This window comes from Hermetia illucens, chromosome 1 (assembly GCF_905115235.1).
Source record: "Hermetia illucens chromosome 1, iHerIll2.2.curated.20191125, whole genome shotgun sequence".
Classification (NCBI taxonomy): Eukaryota; Metazoa; Arthropoda; class Insecta; order Diptera; family Stratiomyidae; genus Hermetia; species Hermetia illucens.
The window spans coordinates 218,876,393-218,892,881 of record NC_051849.1 but is presented as its reverse complement, the minus strand read 5'-3'; the positions used below and the strand labels follow the sequence as shown (position 1 = coordinate 218,892,881).

At 46.6% G+C, this 16,489-nt stretch overlaps 1 protein-coding gene across 1 annotated transcript in view; it reads right to left on the bottom strand.

Annotated features, from left to right (window-relative positions):
• The window catches only part of LOC119646278 (LIM domain transcription factor LMO4-B-like), a 273,183-nt gene that overhangs the window by 162,991 nt on the left and 93,703 nt on the right, over positions 1-16,489 (bottom strand). The window contains exon 2 of the mRNA XM_038046687.1: positions 2,460-2,476. The gene's annotated coding sequence lies outside the window, so the exon portion shown is untranslated. The remainder of the gene's footprint in view (positions 1-2,459; positions 2,477-16,489) is intronic.

Below are 16,489 nucleotides of genomic sequence, written 5' to 3'. Positions count from 1 at the left end.
TCACTTTGAAGGATGCAATTACGCGGTCGGAGGAGCCGTCCTTCGTCAGTTTAAGAACTTCATCAGAAGAAGTAGAATAGGCAAGTCTGGTAACGAAAATTTGCTTAGGTGATGAAACGACTTGCAATAGAGGGCCACCCGAGTGGGTAGGAGAGGAGCTCGGGATGAAGGCGGCTGTTGTCTGATGCACTACCGCGGAAGTTATTGATAATCTAGTGGAGAGGTAGCACGGTGTAGAAGGGTTAGCTGGTACTGGAAGAGCTATGGAGCTCCCAAGTACTCCTAATGGTGGGTGAACAGGAGTCTCTCCTGATGAAGCACGTTCGACGGGCGGAGGGTTCACCGGGAAGGTCGAAGCTATCGGAGCCGCATCAAAACAGTGCGAAGCAGTTGGAGTAGACGGGTTGCGTATACGGGACCTAAATCAGGTATAGCACCCGTATTTTGTGCAACTTTTGCGTGCATGCTACCCGAAGTGCTAGATCTAGTGGCTGGTGATACGTAAACGCCAAATAAAGCCCCGGATAGCGGAAGTAAGCCCGGGAATGCACCTGGTTGCACCAGATTGGAATTGGCTGTTCCAACTGCTTGTTGGATCGCCACCAACGCCACTGAGTGCTAATGCAGACGCTGGATCGCATCAGAGAGCGTAGTGTCACACCAACTGTTATAGCGGTGGGCCACATTTGACGCAAACTTTGCACCAATATTGAGGAAAACGGCCAACTGGTCCTCCAGGTTGGGGGACGGAAATATGCTACGAAAAATAACTTGTTACGAAGCCACAACAGAAGCCTCGGACTGGACGGATTACACAACGACGAAACCGGCAACGACAACGGAATAATGATTTGCCCATTTTCTCATGGAACATGCGCTCCCTGTACAGAGATGAAGCTGATAAGCAGCTAGCCAATACCCTGTCCCAATATAGGGCTGATGTAACAGCGTTACAGGAGATGCGTTTGACAGGGACCGGTTTCCTGGAGAAGAGCCACTGCACCATATATTATAGTGGCCATCCAGTAAACCATGTGCTCGGAGTAGGTTTCTTAGTCAACCAAAAAATGAAACTTGCTGTTATCGGCTTTGAAAACATAAGCGAACGGCTATGCACTCTGCGCTTGCGAGGCAAGTTTAGAAGTATAAGCCTCATAAACGTTCACGCCCCTACAGAGGAGATTGCAGAGTCGGAGAAGGATACCTTCTACGAGGCAGTAGAACGAACCCTCGAAGCCTGTCCCAGATATGATATTAAAATCATACTTGGGGATTTTAACAGCCAAGTAGGGAAGGAGCCCGTATTCAGACCATACGTTGGCTCCCATAGCTTACACCAAAATACAAATGACAACGGACTGCGGATTATTCAATTAGCTGGGTCACACGAAATGGTTGTTGGAAGTACCTGGTTTGCGCGGAAAGCGTTCCACAAACATACGTGGGCCTATCCAGACGGGACCACTTTCAATCAAATTGACCACGTGTTGATCGAACGCCGCCACCTCTCAGCCTTGATGAATGTCACAGCATATAGGGAAGCCATCCACAATACAGCCCTCCGCAACACCTATAAGAGTGAAATGGATGCCGCAATAACCGCAGTCAACAGAGGACCTGGAGATGAAGCATCAACAAATGACCTTCACAATCACCTGAAGAACGTTATCATGAATACGGCCACAAGCATACTTGGCCCCAGCCGCAAAAGGAGTCGGAACGGCTGGTTTGACGATGAATGTAAGCTAGCAACGGAACAGAAGAATGCTGCATACCGAGTAATGTTGCATTCTCAAAGTACGCGGGCACGCGCAGAGACTTATCACGAACTTCGTCGAGCGGAGAAGCGACTTCACAGACGGAAAAAGGAAGCCTGGGAGAAAAAACAAGTCTGTGAACTAGAAAAGTACAGGGAGCAACCGCACCAGGCGCGCAAGTTTTACCAACAAGTCAGCAGGATGAAGCCTTATACACCTCGATGCTCATCCTGCCGAGACAAAGAGGGAAATCTGATTTCCGACAGAATGGGCATATTAGAGCACTTAATCCGTATGGATGAGGATGATCCAGCCCGAAACGTCTATGAGGGCAATATCTATGGTAGAAAAAGAAGACGAGGCAGACCCTGTCTGAGATGGAGCGATGGCGTAGGTCAGGACGTCAGACAGCTGGGCGGGTCACCTAGTCCGTATGGGTGAGGATGATCCAGCCCAGAGGGTCTATAGGGGCAATATATATGCCTCAGATGGAGCGATGATGTAGGCCAAAATACCAGACAGCTTTTAGGGATATTGATGGGCCAAGGATCTCGGTGCAAAACCGGGATGTCTGGAGTTCCTTATTAAGGCAGGCCTAGACCGGATACCGGTTGTTGTGCCGTTGATGATGATGATGAATTATGTGAGGATCGTCAGGAAAGGATTAACAGGTTGGCTATGTCAGATTCATATACTACTTACCAAATTTTTTGCAGTATCTGAAAGAAAATAAAGGAGAAAGCTGAGTAAGATAGTGATTATCAGAGGCAAGTGATATTTTCAAAGAGTGCTGTTTGTGGTCGTCCATGTGATACTAAATTTACGTGACCATATTTAGCAAGACGCAGAGCCCACGTGTTTCTTCTCTTTCACCTGGAAACCCTTCGCTCTCCTTTGGAATTCAAGCCACGAAAAGACATATACCTTTCATTGCAGAGACAGCAATCCCTAAATTATTACTAAACGTTATGAATGGGTTTGTTCCAAAATTGAGCAAGGAGCTAGAGCTCATGGATGTTGGTCCAAAAAACCCTAAAACCCTTTTAAGAAAAACCGACCTGATCGAACCCCAAGATCCGCCTCAAACCCATAAATCAATTAATCAAACAATGAATAATCCATTTCAATGGAAAATCCTCTCCAAATTGGAGGATTTACTCAGGACTTAAAAAAATCAAATCCATAGTCCGTTTCCTATAATTAATTCACAAATGATGAATAGGTCCTAATGCCGGTTTACCTGGCCCAAATAATAATTTAATTTCAGGAATCAAAAATCATAAATCCTCCAGTTTTGTGATGTAAATTCAACACTAGCCCGGCGCAATGTAAGGACACGCCGCCTCGGATGCAACAAAGCCTTTGTCCAGGACATGGCATTATGCAGTTTCTGGCTCCCATCGCACTATGGAACTGGCCAAAAGTGCACTGCATTTGTCGCTATTGTTGCTTTTGTTGTTGCTGTGCTCTCGGCATGTGTGATATGTTTTGTTGCTGCCTCGTTACGTTCTTTTTGTGCAATTTTGCATTTCATGTACTGAATAAGTGACCTACAAATTTGCATACTTTAGTGGCCGAGGCTGGGGCCGTTTGCTGTTTTCTGTCATTGTATGGAAACTAGAGGCGATCCGCTGCGAACGCCAGGGTTTTGTGAGCTCTTTATTCCGGACACTTGCAGACAACATTACTATAATGCTAAGCGGTGTCGGTACAGTGGTAGTTTAGCACGCTCTCGTCATTGTTTTGTTCTTTCCGCTTCAGTTTTTCACCTGGAGCTGCTTTTTTTGGACTATTTACAGCCGTTCGTGTCGTGCCTTCCCACCTTGGCTCCACTCTTTTGAATAGTCGTGTTTTGCCATGTGCCACCGGAAATTTATTGCTGTGAAAATCAAATACGTTGTATACACAGAAATTGATAAAGTTGACCGGATTAAATAGTTCAATGCAAATGAGCCAGGTGAAAGGTATTTAGAGCGCGCCATGGGACCAGATGCTGCAGTTGAAGGTAAAGAGAGGCTCCTTCAGTCCAGAGCGGACTCCTTGGACCTTTTTCAAAGCAATTAGGTAAACGTCTTATCTTCTTTCTCATCCTTGAGATATCTCCTTTGTATTCTGCTCCACTTCCGTTGGTAAACAAACGTAAAAACTTGGTACTCGCACTCACCCACGTAATAAGGACCCAAACTTCCCATGGTATTCCCATTGATTTCCATTCTCAGAGCACGACTCCATGGTCGCCAATGTCCAATTTTCACGTATGCAAGCAAGTAATCAAAACGCTACTCAATACTTCATAAAATCATGGCCATTGTGATTTCCGGCCAAGTACCGGGGATTGCGTTTTCCCCGATGCCCATTGCCCGCCAACGGCTATCAGCGCTACCCCGTGCTTCCTTTTCCGGGCGAAATTATGGCTATTGCCGGAATTGTGCTGGCTGGCAATCAGCACCGCAGTTGGAAATCAAATGAATTGTGAATTATATTGCCATATAGTCAATTAGTCGCATGATTAAGCAAAAGTCTATTGGCCTTATCCTGGCGCGAAGGGGTGGAGCGGAGGTAGAGGGTATGTTGTGTGTGCACACGGCATAATGAGACCGTGACTGGCCAATTTTCCTTGTACATTACTCTGGAGTGAGGGTTGCACTGTGATACATTGTTGCCAGGAACTAGAGTGGAATGAGTATGGTTAATACTAGTAGGGCGGGTCCTTCGCTTGCTGGGTCATATTTACTCCCAATGGTTAATTAATAAAAAAAACTGGTTTTTCAGGAAACCTTCTTGTTTACCCTGGTTACCTTTCAGTTGAAATAATGTTGTTTTTTGGAAAAAAACTGGACGGACCAATCAAATATATGATATAACCCCTCTCAGTCTATGGAGTCCTTAGACTTGCCACTTGGGCTGGAAGTAGTCCTTTAACTTTCATGATTTAATTAAAAACATCCACCTCCGCTGGTAAACACATTCGAAATAGAGAATCTGGAACCAGATGTTGTGATCCTTTCCTGTGATTGATGATGAACGAGAATCCTTGAAACTTCGATGCCCATCAAGCCAGTCTGCCTGGTTCATCAGCCATTTGAACGAAGCGTGGTCAGTTACCACTTCGAATGTTGTACCTTCAATATAACCCCTAAATTTGCACAGTACCTCTACCTCTGCGAGACATTCCTGCTCAGTGACAGTCTAGTTTCGCTGAAGTTGAGTAAGCTTCTTCGACATATACGATATAAGAACCGGAGCTGAAGAGAGACTCATTCTCAGGCCATCGAAGACCAAGATGGCTCCCTGAGTCCAGCAAAACTGACGCTTCCCCTGAAGCATGTCGATCAACGAAACGTAACTTGGCACAAATCGCTGATACCATCCGCACATTCCAAGAAACGGCCGTAACTGTTTGACGGTTTTCGGCCGCGGAAAAGGGGTGATGGCGCGTACCTTGTCGGGTGCAATAGAAATCGCCCCGTTGCCGATGATGTATCCCAAGAACCGAACATCCTTCATGACAAATTTGCTCTTCCGGATGTTCAATGTCAAGCCAACGCGCTCATACAGAGAGCCACTTCGCTTAAGAGCAGCAAATGTTGGTCGAAGGTCATCACAGGAACCTTCGCAACAAGTCATCTAGATGTGCAAAGACTTGATGGCGCAAATGAGCAGGAATGACTTTGTCCATCAGTCCAGGTGCATTGCACAGCCCAAACGGCATGTTCACGAACTGATAGAGTGGTCGCCCTGGAACAGTGAAGGCAGTCTTATCCTTGGACGCCTCATCCAGTGGAATTTGCGAGAACGCATCCTTTAGATCTAGACTAGTAATGAATCTAGCCTTCGGGAGACGACTGAAGATCCCCTCTATGAAAGGTAAAGGATAAGCGTTTACCTTGCCCGCATCAAAGCAAAGCCGCATTTTACTGACTGGCGAAGACCAGACGCTCTGCGATTCCTCGATGACTCCCAAAGCCAGCATCCGGTCAATCTCTTCATAGAGGAGCTTTTCTATAGCGGGAGAGACTGATAAGTGTCTCTGTTTGATCAGTTTATTATTCCCGACATCGATGAAGTATATCGTTAGACTTGTACGTCGTCAACCCTCCCACTTGAAAGACGGAAAACAGCCAATGACAGCATCGAGCCTTGCTCGCTGGTTTGTCGTCAATTGGTGTTGATTAATGTTGTCAACATTTTCGCCAGAACATATGGAAGGTGCAAATTGGTCCTGTTCGAATCTGAATTTGCACACAAAGTCAGCACCAAGGTATAGATTTTGAGTTAACGACAGGACTAAGAGGAACGACATTGATTCCTAGCCTCAGAACGTCTCAAATCTAAAATTTACCGCAATGTCGTCCGTTCAGTCGCTCTCTATGGTTCCGAGTGTTGGCCGACCATAAAAGACAATGAACGGCGTCTTGCGGTAATGGAGACGAAGATGCTACGTTAGACTAGTGGCATCACACGTTTAGATCACATCCGAAATGAGAATATTCGCGATCGTTATGGGGTTGCACCTATCGTGGAAAAGTTGCGAGAGAGGCGTCTTCGATGGTATGGTCACGCAATTCGTACAAACGAGAATTCACTTGCCAAGATTGGTCTGAACATAGAGGTCGATGGTAAACGACCAAAAGGCAGACCTAAGCAACGGTGGCTTGATACGCTGGATGGGGATTTGAAAGCCTCGAGATTGCACCCAGATCAGGCATTCGATAGAGCCAAATGGCGAAACCGATCACGATGAGCCGACCCCGCTTGTGAACGGGACAAAGGCTGAAGGAAAAGAAGAAGAAGAAGAGGCGTTTAGCCTTCCTGTGGATGGATCTAGATCCCCGGTATCTAGATTTCCTCCTGAAGATACAGACTTGTATCTTGGTTGAGTTAATTTTGATACCCCAGCTTTAGTGGTAGTAGCAGAGGTCAACCAAGTAATCCTCTATATCGATAACTGCCTTGTCTGGGCGAAAATTAGAGGAGTAGACGAGTGTGTCGTCGGCATACTGCATAAGTTCTGTACCGACCTCAGGGGAGGGGACATCAGCAGTGAAAATGTTGTATAAAGTAGAACCAGAAATAGATCCCTGCGGCACCCCAGAAGTAATCGGCAAGAGATCGCAAATCTAATTTGCGACACTGACGTAAAAATGTCTATCCTCGAAGAAACTGATGGCAAGTCTGATTGTCGGGATTGGGAATTCGTATTTGATCAGTTTATAGATTAGCCCGTTTATCCAGACGGAATCAAAGGCCTTTTCTAAATCCGGAGCACAAGCTACCGTGGGTTTGTTATTGACGTTAAGTCTGCTGGCCAGAGTATCGTGGAGGTAGCTCAGGGCGTGCTGTGTTCCGCGTTTAGCACGGAAACCGAACTGATGGTCTGGAATAATTTTGTTAAGATTGCAGTGTTGGACCAGTCCTACGGTCCATGCTCTCTAAAAAAGCTTCCCCAGGTTAGATAGAAGTGAAACGGGTCTGAAGTTACCAAGTTCACAGGAGGCACCTCCTTTCCGAATGGCTATAATTTTGCCTATTTTCCAGGTGGATGAGAAGTAGCCATTATTAATGCAGTTATCAAAAACCGCAAGCAAGAACTTAATGGAGGCTACTGGAAGATTTTTTAAGATGAAATTCGTAATTCCATCTGGGCCTGCTGACTTTTTAAGTTAAGGTTATTGGTAATAGCAGTGAGTTGTGATAAACTCAGAAATTTGCTCGAATCAGTAGGCTTATTGGAAGGGTTCTGGGCAGAAAAAGACGTGATTCTGTAGCAGTTCCTAGAAGTGAAATCTCTGACTGTTGAATCAACAGTCTTAGTGAGAGCCGCGCGAAGAATTCTCCAAGTGTTTTTGCTTTCTCAGCATCACTGTAGACTCGCACTTTGTTTTGGGCTAGAACGCGGGCTTTGTATTTCCCCGTTAGTCTGTTGATATTTTGGAACATATTAGCTCCAGGCTTAATGTCTGCAAGTTTGCGGGTCAATTCCTTGCTACGGAAGGTCGCCACCATACCACGGATTAGCGTACTGAGACAGTTAATCCGGGAGAGTAATGCTTTATATTCCGCATTTATTTTATTCCTGTGCTCGTGAAATTTACGCCTCCAAATCTGCCTAACTTTCAAGTGGAGCATTATCTCATGTAGAAGAGAATTGAATTCAAACTCATCGACTTTTATCAGCTTAGAGTTCCTGCGTGTAGCAGTGTCAATAGCGTCAGACGCCAAGTTAATAGCCTCGTCGATTTCTTTGTTCGACAGATTGCGATTATTTTAGAGCTTTTTCAAGCTGAGTTTTGGTGCTAACTCAGCCCTGAATTTATCCCAGTCAGTGTGGGCGAAAGACCTAATTGTGGTCATTACTCTCTTTTTCAGGGAAAGAGGTGAGGACAGTTTGAGATCGACCGCGAAATGATCGGGCATGCCAGGTAAGGTATCACATGATATTACCTGTAAACTAGCGGTACTGCAAAGAACTGTTTGTCTGGGTATCACTGGTGCCATGAGCACGACATCCGACGCAGCTCTGAATGCACTACTCAATTTGCAGCCCCTGGATATATTTATTCAAAGCACTGCAATGAGAGCAGCTCATAGTCTAATTCGATTAGATCTTTGGGAAAACAACGGATGTGGGGGGCACAGAGCATTGGAAGAGTTACTGGGAGGACTGAATCCAGTTCTTACAATGCCTTCCGATTCTCGTGTCCCCATGCATCTGTTTGGTAGAAGATATGAAGTTACCCTGAAGCGTAGAGAGGACTGGGAAGACCCAGAGGAATGCGTGGCGGGATATATGGAAGTCTTCTACACCGATGGCTCAAAAACAGAAGAGGGTTCTGGAGCCGGAGTCTACCTCTCGAATAAAAACGAGAAGTGGGCTTTTCCTTTGGGACAATATGCAACGGTTTTTCAAACCGAAGTTTATGCGATCCTAAGGGTGGCAAACTGGGTGATTGACGAGCGGTTGAAGGGCAGGCGCATCGCAATCTGCAGTGACAGTCAAGCTGCGCTGAGGGCATTGAGCAGTCCTTTGATCACCTCGAAAATCGCTCAGGAATGCGGAAACCGTTTGAACTCTATGTCTAGATTCAATACGGTGGAACTACTCTGGGTACCTGGTCACTGTGGCATAGAGGGAAATGAAATCTCGGACGCTTTAGCGAAAGAGGGGTCAATCTCCCCAATGCCGGGACCGGAGCCAGCAATTGGAGTATCAATAGCATTGGCTAAATCTGTTTTCAAAAACTGGGAACAAGTTTCCCATAATGACAGGTGGCAGAGCCTAAATGCTGCTCGACACACCAAACTTTTCCTGCCAGAACCGAACATGTGTACCGCAAAGTTTATCCTGTCGAAAAGCAGGAGGACTTGCAGGTGTATTGTGGGCATTCTGATAGGCCATAATTCACTAGCTGGGCATATGTTCAGAATAGGAATTACTCAAGATGATACGTGTCCCTCCTGGAATGAGGAAGTGGAATCCACGGAGCATTTCCTATGTGAATGCCCCGCCTATGGAAGCATCAGGCATCAGATCTTTGGTGCCGATGTTCTCCAATTGCGACGGGAAGCATCACATCCACTAACGGAAATCCTGCGATACATTAACGAATCCGGAATATTCCGTTAGACGGGGGAGGCGAGTACAATGGGCCAACACGGCCTGAGTGCTCAGAAGCTGTAGCTTCTCCCCCACCATACACACACAGGTCCTGCTACATTTTCCCACAAAGTCACTGTGTTTTCAACACAGGAAAAGCTTAACAAGGCTTCGAACCGCCATAAACTACCACTTCAGTAAATTGCTTGTTATTGTCAAGTGCTCAACTCCATTCCAAAAAATTACTATCTTATAGCTCCATACTAGATGCTGGACCTGAAGTCAACATCCTAGTATTTTTCCTGATGACCTAACTTGAAAAACCTCAAGCTCTTCTCATTTTCATTCTGCCACCTTTCGATAGACCTTGCAGTAAAAGTCATATGAAATGGACCCAAATTGCCCCTTCATTCACGTGTTAAATTTACTCTCCAGACTGGTTCGCAACAGTCTATTCCAATCCCCCTTTTGAGCAGGGACTCGATATAATTGCGGAACTGAAAGTAATTTATGACTTATTGATATGACAGTCGTTTATGAGGGCGTAGATTTAATCAGTCATCAGGACGACATTCAATTTAGGTAAACACAAACTACTTATCGATGGTCGCCATCGCGAGCGAGCTGGACCTACCATTAAACTTCTATGTACCGAGGAGGTTGAATCCATACACCCTCCGAATTAGCACCCAAATTCCATAAGTGTCCACCACTAAACGGGCTCACTAATGAAGTTGTCCCACGAATTCACCTATTGTCCGCCGCCACATGCAAATTAATTTTCACAATAATGCAATTAAAACTACATCCAGGACGCACGTATCTCATCGTTATCCAACTCCGTGTACCTGTAGAGAGTCGGACATTAATCAAAATTCCCAGACAATAAACTCGATACATTCAATCCAATTAATATTAATTGAGATTAGGATGCACTACCGCCCAGTGGTCTCCTGCGCTCTCCATTTCGGTTCCGGTCTGGTTGCAGCCAATCGGTCAAAAGATATAGCAAAAAACCTTTCTATGGAAACCTCATGCAGAGGTTAAGCTGCTGCAACAACTACGACGACGACAGTCAACAACATCATTTAACAAATCTTAATTAAAATTAATGGCATCATTACACGGAGAATAACTGCTTCAAAACATTCCTGGCTTCGTGCTGGGATGAATCGGTGCAGGACAAGAAAGTGGGTTTTTTTTGTAATAATGCGTGGTCTGTGACCAGAGTTCAGGGGAATGTGATAGTATTGAATCCTTCGCCTTTGATATCGGTAAAAGGTTATTATTCGCGAGTATTATTTCGTTAGGTTTTTATTTAATGTAATTAGAGATGTGCAGGTTAAAGGGATTCACTTGTGATGATGTAGGTCCTACGATAGGCATTCAGTTCAGAGTTGACTTCATTTGAAACCGCGGGAGTGTCCAATGGTTCTTCTTTGAGCGTCGTGTTGGCACAATTCCACCACTCATCTCTGTTCCCTTTAATAACCGGTTCCAGCGCTACAATCCCTCACCTGAAATTATCACGGCTGGATTGAATACGCAGTGCATATCCTCCTCCGCTCCTGCACTGCGTCCATACCTCCGTCAACCACATATTCAAGCTGTTGTTAAAGTACACCTTGCTTCAAAGGGAACTTCACTCGTGTAATGGCATCGTTTGGACGACTATAACCAACACCTGTGCTTAAAGACAGGTCATGCCTGTCCCTTTGCCTGGAACAACGTCGAACCTGGAGCTCATGCACGCTTCCGTGCCCCCAACATCAAAACCGTCGCGTCCTTCTTTGCATGTGAAAGGAAATTCGATTTGTCGTGCTGCTCGTGATGTGAACGGTATCAAACGGAGGGCAACTACCACGACATTTTTTCACCCTCGATCTGGTCCGAATTTTCATCCCCTAAATCGATACCAGCAATTATGGACCGATATTTTATTGAACGCTTGATGAATTTTTAACTACGGAGCCGTGCAGAGTGACGGCTCCGGTTCGCTATTGCCTTCAGTGTTTAAAGTGAAATCTTCGTGGTGTGATTCCATCAAGGTTCCATTGAACTTGGTATGCGCTAAAATATCTGTTAATTGAATGCTAAAGTATTTTCCTACTCAACTAGAAACTTATCGCTTCAGGGGTTTGGTGGGTTTGTTGATAATATGGTCACAGTATCGCATGTCCTGGTGGTATCACGTTTAAGGAATTGAGCCCCAAGCGAACATAGAGTTGTATTTAGAACAAATTGATGATATCCATGCAGGATAATGGAATTGCATATTTTGAAATTTCTAATTAAGGATAATTTTAGTCTTGACAGCAGAAGTGTCTTCCATTCGTAAAACATAGGATGGTGGAGTCCCAGTCGAACTAGGCCCGAACACTATAAATAAAGTTACGTTCTGTGAAGCAGTCAAGGGGCTTCTGGGAGAAAAAGTTTTGGTTTCCAGCCTGGAACCCACGTGTTCTCTGGAAATCCGAGACCTTGACTGCCTCACAGAAAAGAACGGTAACCCATCCCCGAATTGGTATCACCTCTGCAAACTCCCGACGCCAAAAAATCACTGTGATGGAAGTTGCCAAGCAATACGTGAGAGGAAGCTTCTAAACAGCGGGAAAATAAGAATTGGTTGGGTAGTGTGTAGGATACGAGTCCTTGCCGTCTCAACCAAATGTTACAGATCTTTGGATTATGAGCACACATCTGCAACCTGCCGAAGACCTGAGAGAAGGGCAACATGCCACAAATGCGGTCAGGCAGGACATAAAACGAACACCTGCAATCAAAAGGAAAGTTGCGTCCTATGCAGGGACCGTGGCACGACGGATGAGAACGTTGCGCTCACTCCGGACTCGAGGCGATGTTAAGTCTTCCAAGCAGAATTGGAAAGAGCTAGGACGCTGTCAACATGATTCGCATCCTACAAATCAAAGTGCACCAAAGTGCAACCGCTCACGAGTCGCTAGCGGAGTTGGCTCTGGAGACCAAAGTTGATTTAGTACTCATCCGTGGGCAGCACCAAAACAAGAACCCAGTTTCCTGGCACCCTGACATATCAGGTACCGCTGCTAACTGACTTCGGATCAGCACCCCTTAGGGTTCTTACCCAAGTCCGAGGGGACGGCTTTGTCTGGGTTCGGTGTTCAGGGATAACGTTTTTTAGTGTCTACCTTACGCCGAATGAGACGATGCCGGACTTTCGGATCTTAGGCACAGATGGGCGAATCCTGGTCTGAGGTGACTTGAATGCTACGGCATGCCAACAAGGTTTCACTTTGATAAGAAGTTTGAAACACATTGGAGTAACAAGGCAAACTGGGAGAGCGTGGCTACGACATACAGCTTAAACCAGCAACTGATGGATCCCTCACAGCAAAGGGAACGGGTGCCGGTGTCATTGGTCCAAGGAAAATGTACTTTGAGCCAATGTGCAGGTACACTAGCATATTCCAGGCGGAAATATACGCCATAGACAAATGTGCCTCCTTTAATCTGCAAAGGAACTATAGGGGGCTGAACATAGCTATTCTCACCGATAGCCAAGCAGCGATCAAGGCACTTAGGTCCAACCAGGTGAACTCTAAACTGGTATGGGAATGCCTTGAGAGACTGAATACACTCGGCTCGTCCAACAAGGTCTGGATACTTTGGGTTGCAGGTCATGCTGGGATGCAAGGCAACGAGGCAGCGAACGAACTAGCCAAGAAGGGAGCAGGGACACCTTTACACGAGCCACAACCATTCTGTGGAATCGGAGACGGTTTCATGACTATGAATCTAAGAAATGAAGAGGAACGGTTGAGGGAACTATACTGGGTGGGCCTACCAGGGATGGAGCAGTCCAGGGTGCTTATTGGGGGATACGAACCCATGCGCACAAAGGATTGCTTAAACCTCACCAAAAAGAACCTCCGAATTATAGTGGGAATCCTCACTGGTCATTGTCGGCTGAACTATCACCTAGGGAAGCTAGGGATATCTACGGACATTGCCTGCAGGTTTTGTGAGGAGGAGGACGAAAACTCTATACACGTCCTGGGACAGTGTCCGGCACTTGTGCAAAGTAGGTCAAGACATCTGGGAGAACACTTAATACCAGATGCAAAGCTGAAAGATCTGGAAATAGGGAACATACTAAAGTTCCTAACGGTTATAAGCCTGCTTGAGATACTATGATCAACAGGTACACTATAACCAGTAAAAGGGGCACAATAGTTCATCAAGGACGCGGTGCGACTTTCCCTTAACAGAATAATAAAAATAATGCTAGGGCAATTGAATGGGGCATGCCTCACACAGACACCAGAAGGAAACGAATTCTGGAAATGGCGGCGAGAACAGGATTGGTAGTTCAAAACACCGGATTCATCTCAACGTTCCGACGCCCAAGCTACGAGGGAAGCATTCCAGATGTAACCTTCGCGTCGGAATCACTGGCGTCGCTGGTGGACGGGTGGCCTCTTTCTCTGCATAGAATATCGCGAAAATGAACACCGGGAGGTTTCTTGAAACTCTTGGAACAGGTGGGACCGCGCTGGAGTGTACTCCTGAGGGCGGTGGCGTTACAGCCGACACTGTCGTAAATTCAGTTATAAACCTGATAACGACGGCCAGCGGAGCTTCCATACCCGGATGTCCTCCTGGACGTTTCAAACCTTCTATGTATTGGTGAACAGTGGAAATCGCAGAGCTCCGGAAGGAGTGTCACAGGCTCCGCCGATTACCACAACGTCTAAGCGACCGGGAGGAGGCATGTACTTTAAAGTATAAATCAGCCAAGAGCAGACTCCGCAGCGCAATAAACAAGAACAAAGCTCGCTGCTGGCAGGATCTGGTCGACGGTGTGAACGGTACGACTCTGTGCTACGGGCTGGCTCTGAAGGTCCGAGCCAGCAGGGCTCTGCTTCCCTGTTCCTATAACAACAGTCACGGTCTTAGGAATTGGCATCAAAACGGCGTACCAAAGCGCTAATTGGGCTCCTCGGAGCGGCCACCGATACCTATCTACCTACCTACCTGTTACAAACTGGTTACCCGAAAAATTGGGGCTGCTCTGTGGAAACCCTGTTTACTTAAGGTCGAGCAGACGGGCCGCATTGTACGGACACTATTCCCTGCGCACCTTGTATGAGATGAGTCGGCGCAGAGAGCGTAGAGCACTGTCCACTTTTCTCTATAAAAGAGTTGGAACAGGCAGTCCTCTCTATGAAAAGCAAGAAGGCGCCAGGACCCGAAGATATTCCAGTAGAGGTATATAAACTGGCATTTCAACAACGTCCAGACCTACTGCTCAGCGCATTCAACGCTTGCCTGAAAGAGGGCACTTTCCCTGCTTGTTGGAAGGAGGCGAGGCTTGCGCTGATCCACAAAGGGAAAAGCGACCCCGAGTTGCCGTCTTTATATCGCCCACTATGTTTGACACTGCTGGAAAAGTGCTCGAAAAGCTCATGAGAAGTAGCCTCGTTGAAGCGATACACGCTACCGGAGATTTACCTCCCCGGCAGTTTTGCTTTAGAGCATGGAGATCCACAGTTGATGCTGTTATGCAAGTCATGGATGTCATTCGACGAGCGAAGGCACATAGCCGCCGAACTCGTAACGTTTGACGTCTGAAACGCCTTTAATTCCGTAATATGGAAAAACAATCTGGGCACACTAGACAATACTTTCCACGTGCTGAACTATCTCTTACGGATATTGAGGGACTATCTGAGGAACCATTCCCTGCTCTATGAAACGCTGGATGGTCAGAGAAGGATGGAGGTCACGTGGGGGGTAGCACAGGGATCCATCTTAGGGCCGGACCTCTGGAGCGCTACCTATGATAGTCTACTTAAACTCGACATGCCAAAAGAGTCGCGCCTGGTCAACTATGCTGATGATGCTGCGGCGTAGACTCGGCATATTGATGCGATAGGTAAGCGGATGGATGACTACTCATGGATTCAACTTTGCCTAGCAAAAACCGAAGTAGTCATCCTGACTAAAAAGAAAATTCGGACCCTGCGTCCCATATCGATCGGCGAGTCGATAATCGAATCAAAACCAGCGGTAAAAAGTACCTCGAGCTGATTCTTGACTCAAAGATGAGCTTTTTTGACCAAATCAAAGCAGCAGCGAACAAGGCTGCAGCTAAAGTTTCGGCGTTAAATAGGCTGATAGCAAACCTTGAGGGTCCTACGTCTAGCAGGCGACGTCTCCTGATGAGTTCAACGCAGTCTGTCGTGCTCTACGGCGCAGAGGTATGGGGTGACGCTTTTGACAAGGAGGTATAGCTGAACGTCTCGCTCAAATACAGAAACGAAGAGCTTTGCAGGTGGCGTCTGCGTACGCACTGTCTCTGAACCGGCCGTTATAGTGATCGCGGAAGTGATCCCCATTATCCTTCTTGCTAAGGAGCGTCAAGTCATATACAAGCCCAAGGGAGACGAGCCAAGGGAGGTTGTTGTTCGTGAAGAACGGCAACGCACCCTAGACGAGTGGCAACTGTCTTGGCAAAATGAAACTGGAGAAAGATGGACTGCGCGGCTCATTGGCAACTTTGGTCCGTAAGAAGCATGGTGAAAATGACTATTTCCTTACCCAGTTCCTAAGTGGGCATGGTGGTCTTCAGTCTTACCTGCACAAGATTGGAAACGCGCGATTTCCGGACTGTGTATTTTGCAATGGAGTTGTGGACGACGTCCATCACACTTTTTTTCTTGTGGAAGGTGGGATGGGGTTCGTCAGCAGCTCTATTTAAATAGAGGGGATCTCTCTCCAGATAACATTGTCGAAGAGATGCTGAGGAGTCCCGACAGGTAGAGCCGTGTTGCCCATTACGTTAGGGTCCTTCTCGTTGCTAAGAAGATGCAGAGTGTTCCTTGAACTGACAGTTCCCTTCCTCCTCTCCCCTCCCGTTGGTGAAAGGAACTCTCTGATTTGAAGGCTCCGCAAGGCGGGAGAGTTTGGGGACTAGCCCGAAGTAATGTGACAAACGGTTCCAGGCTAGCTCTCTGACGATGGGGAGGTGTTTAGTTGGTAGTCCGACGACGTACCGAACCTACCCCAAAAAAAAACGCCAACAAGGTGAGTAAAGAGGTCAGCAAATATATTTGTTCCCCGTATTCCAGTACTGTTTTTTTGCACTTGAACCTGT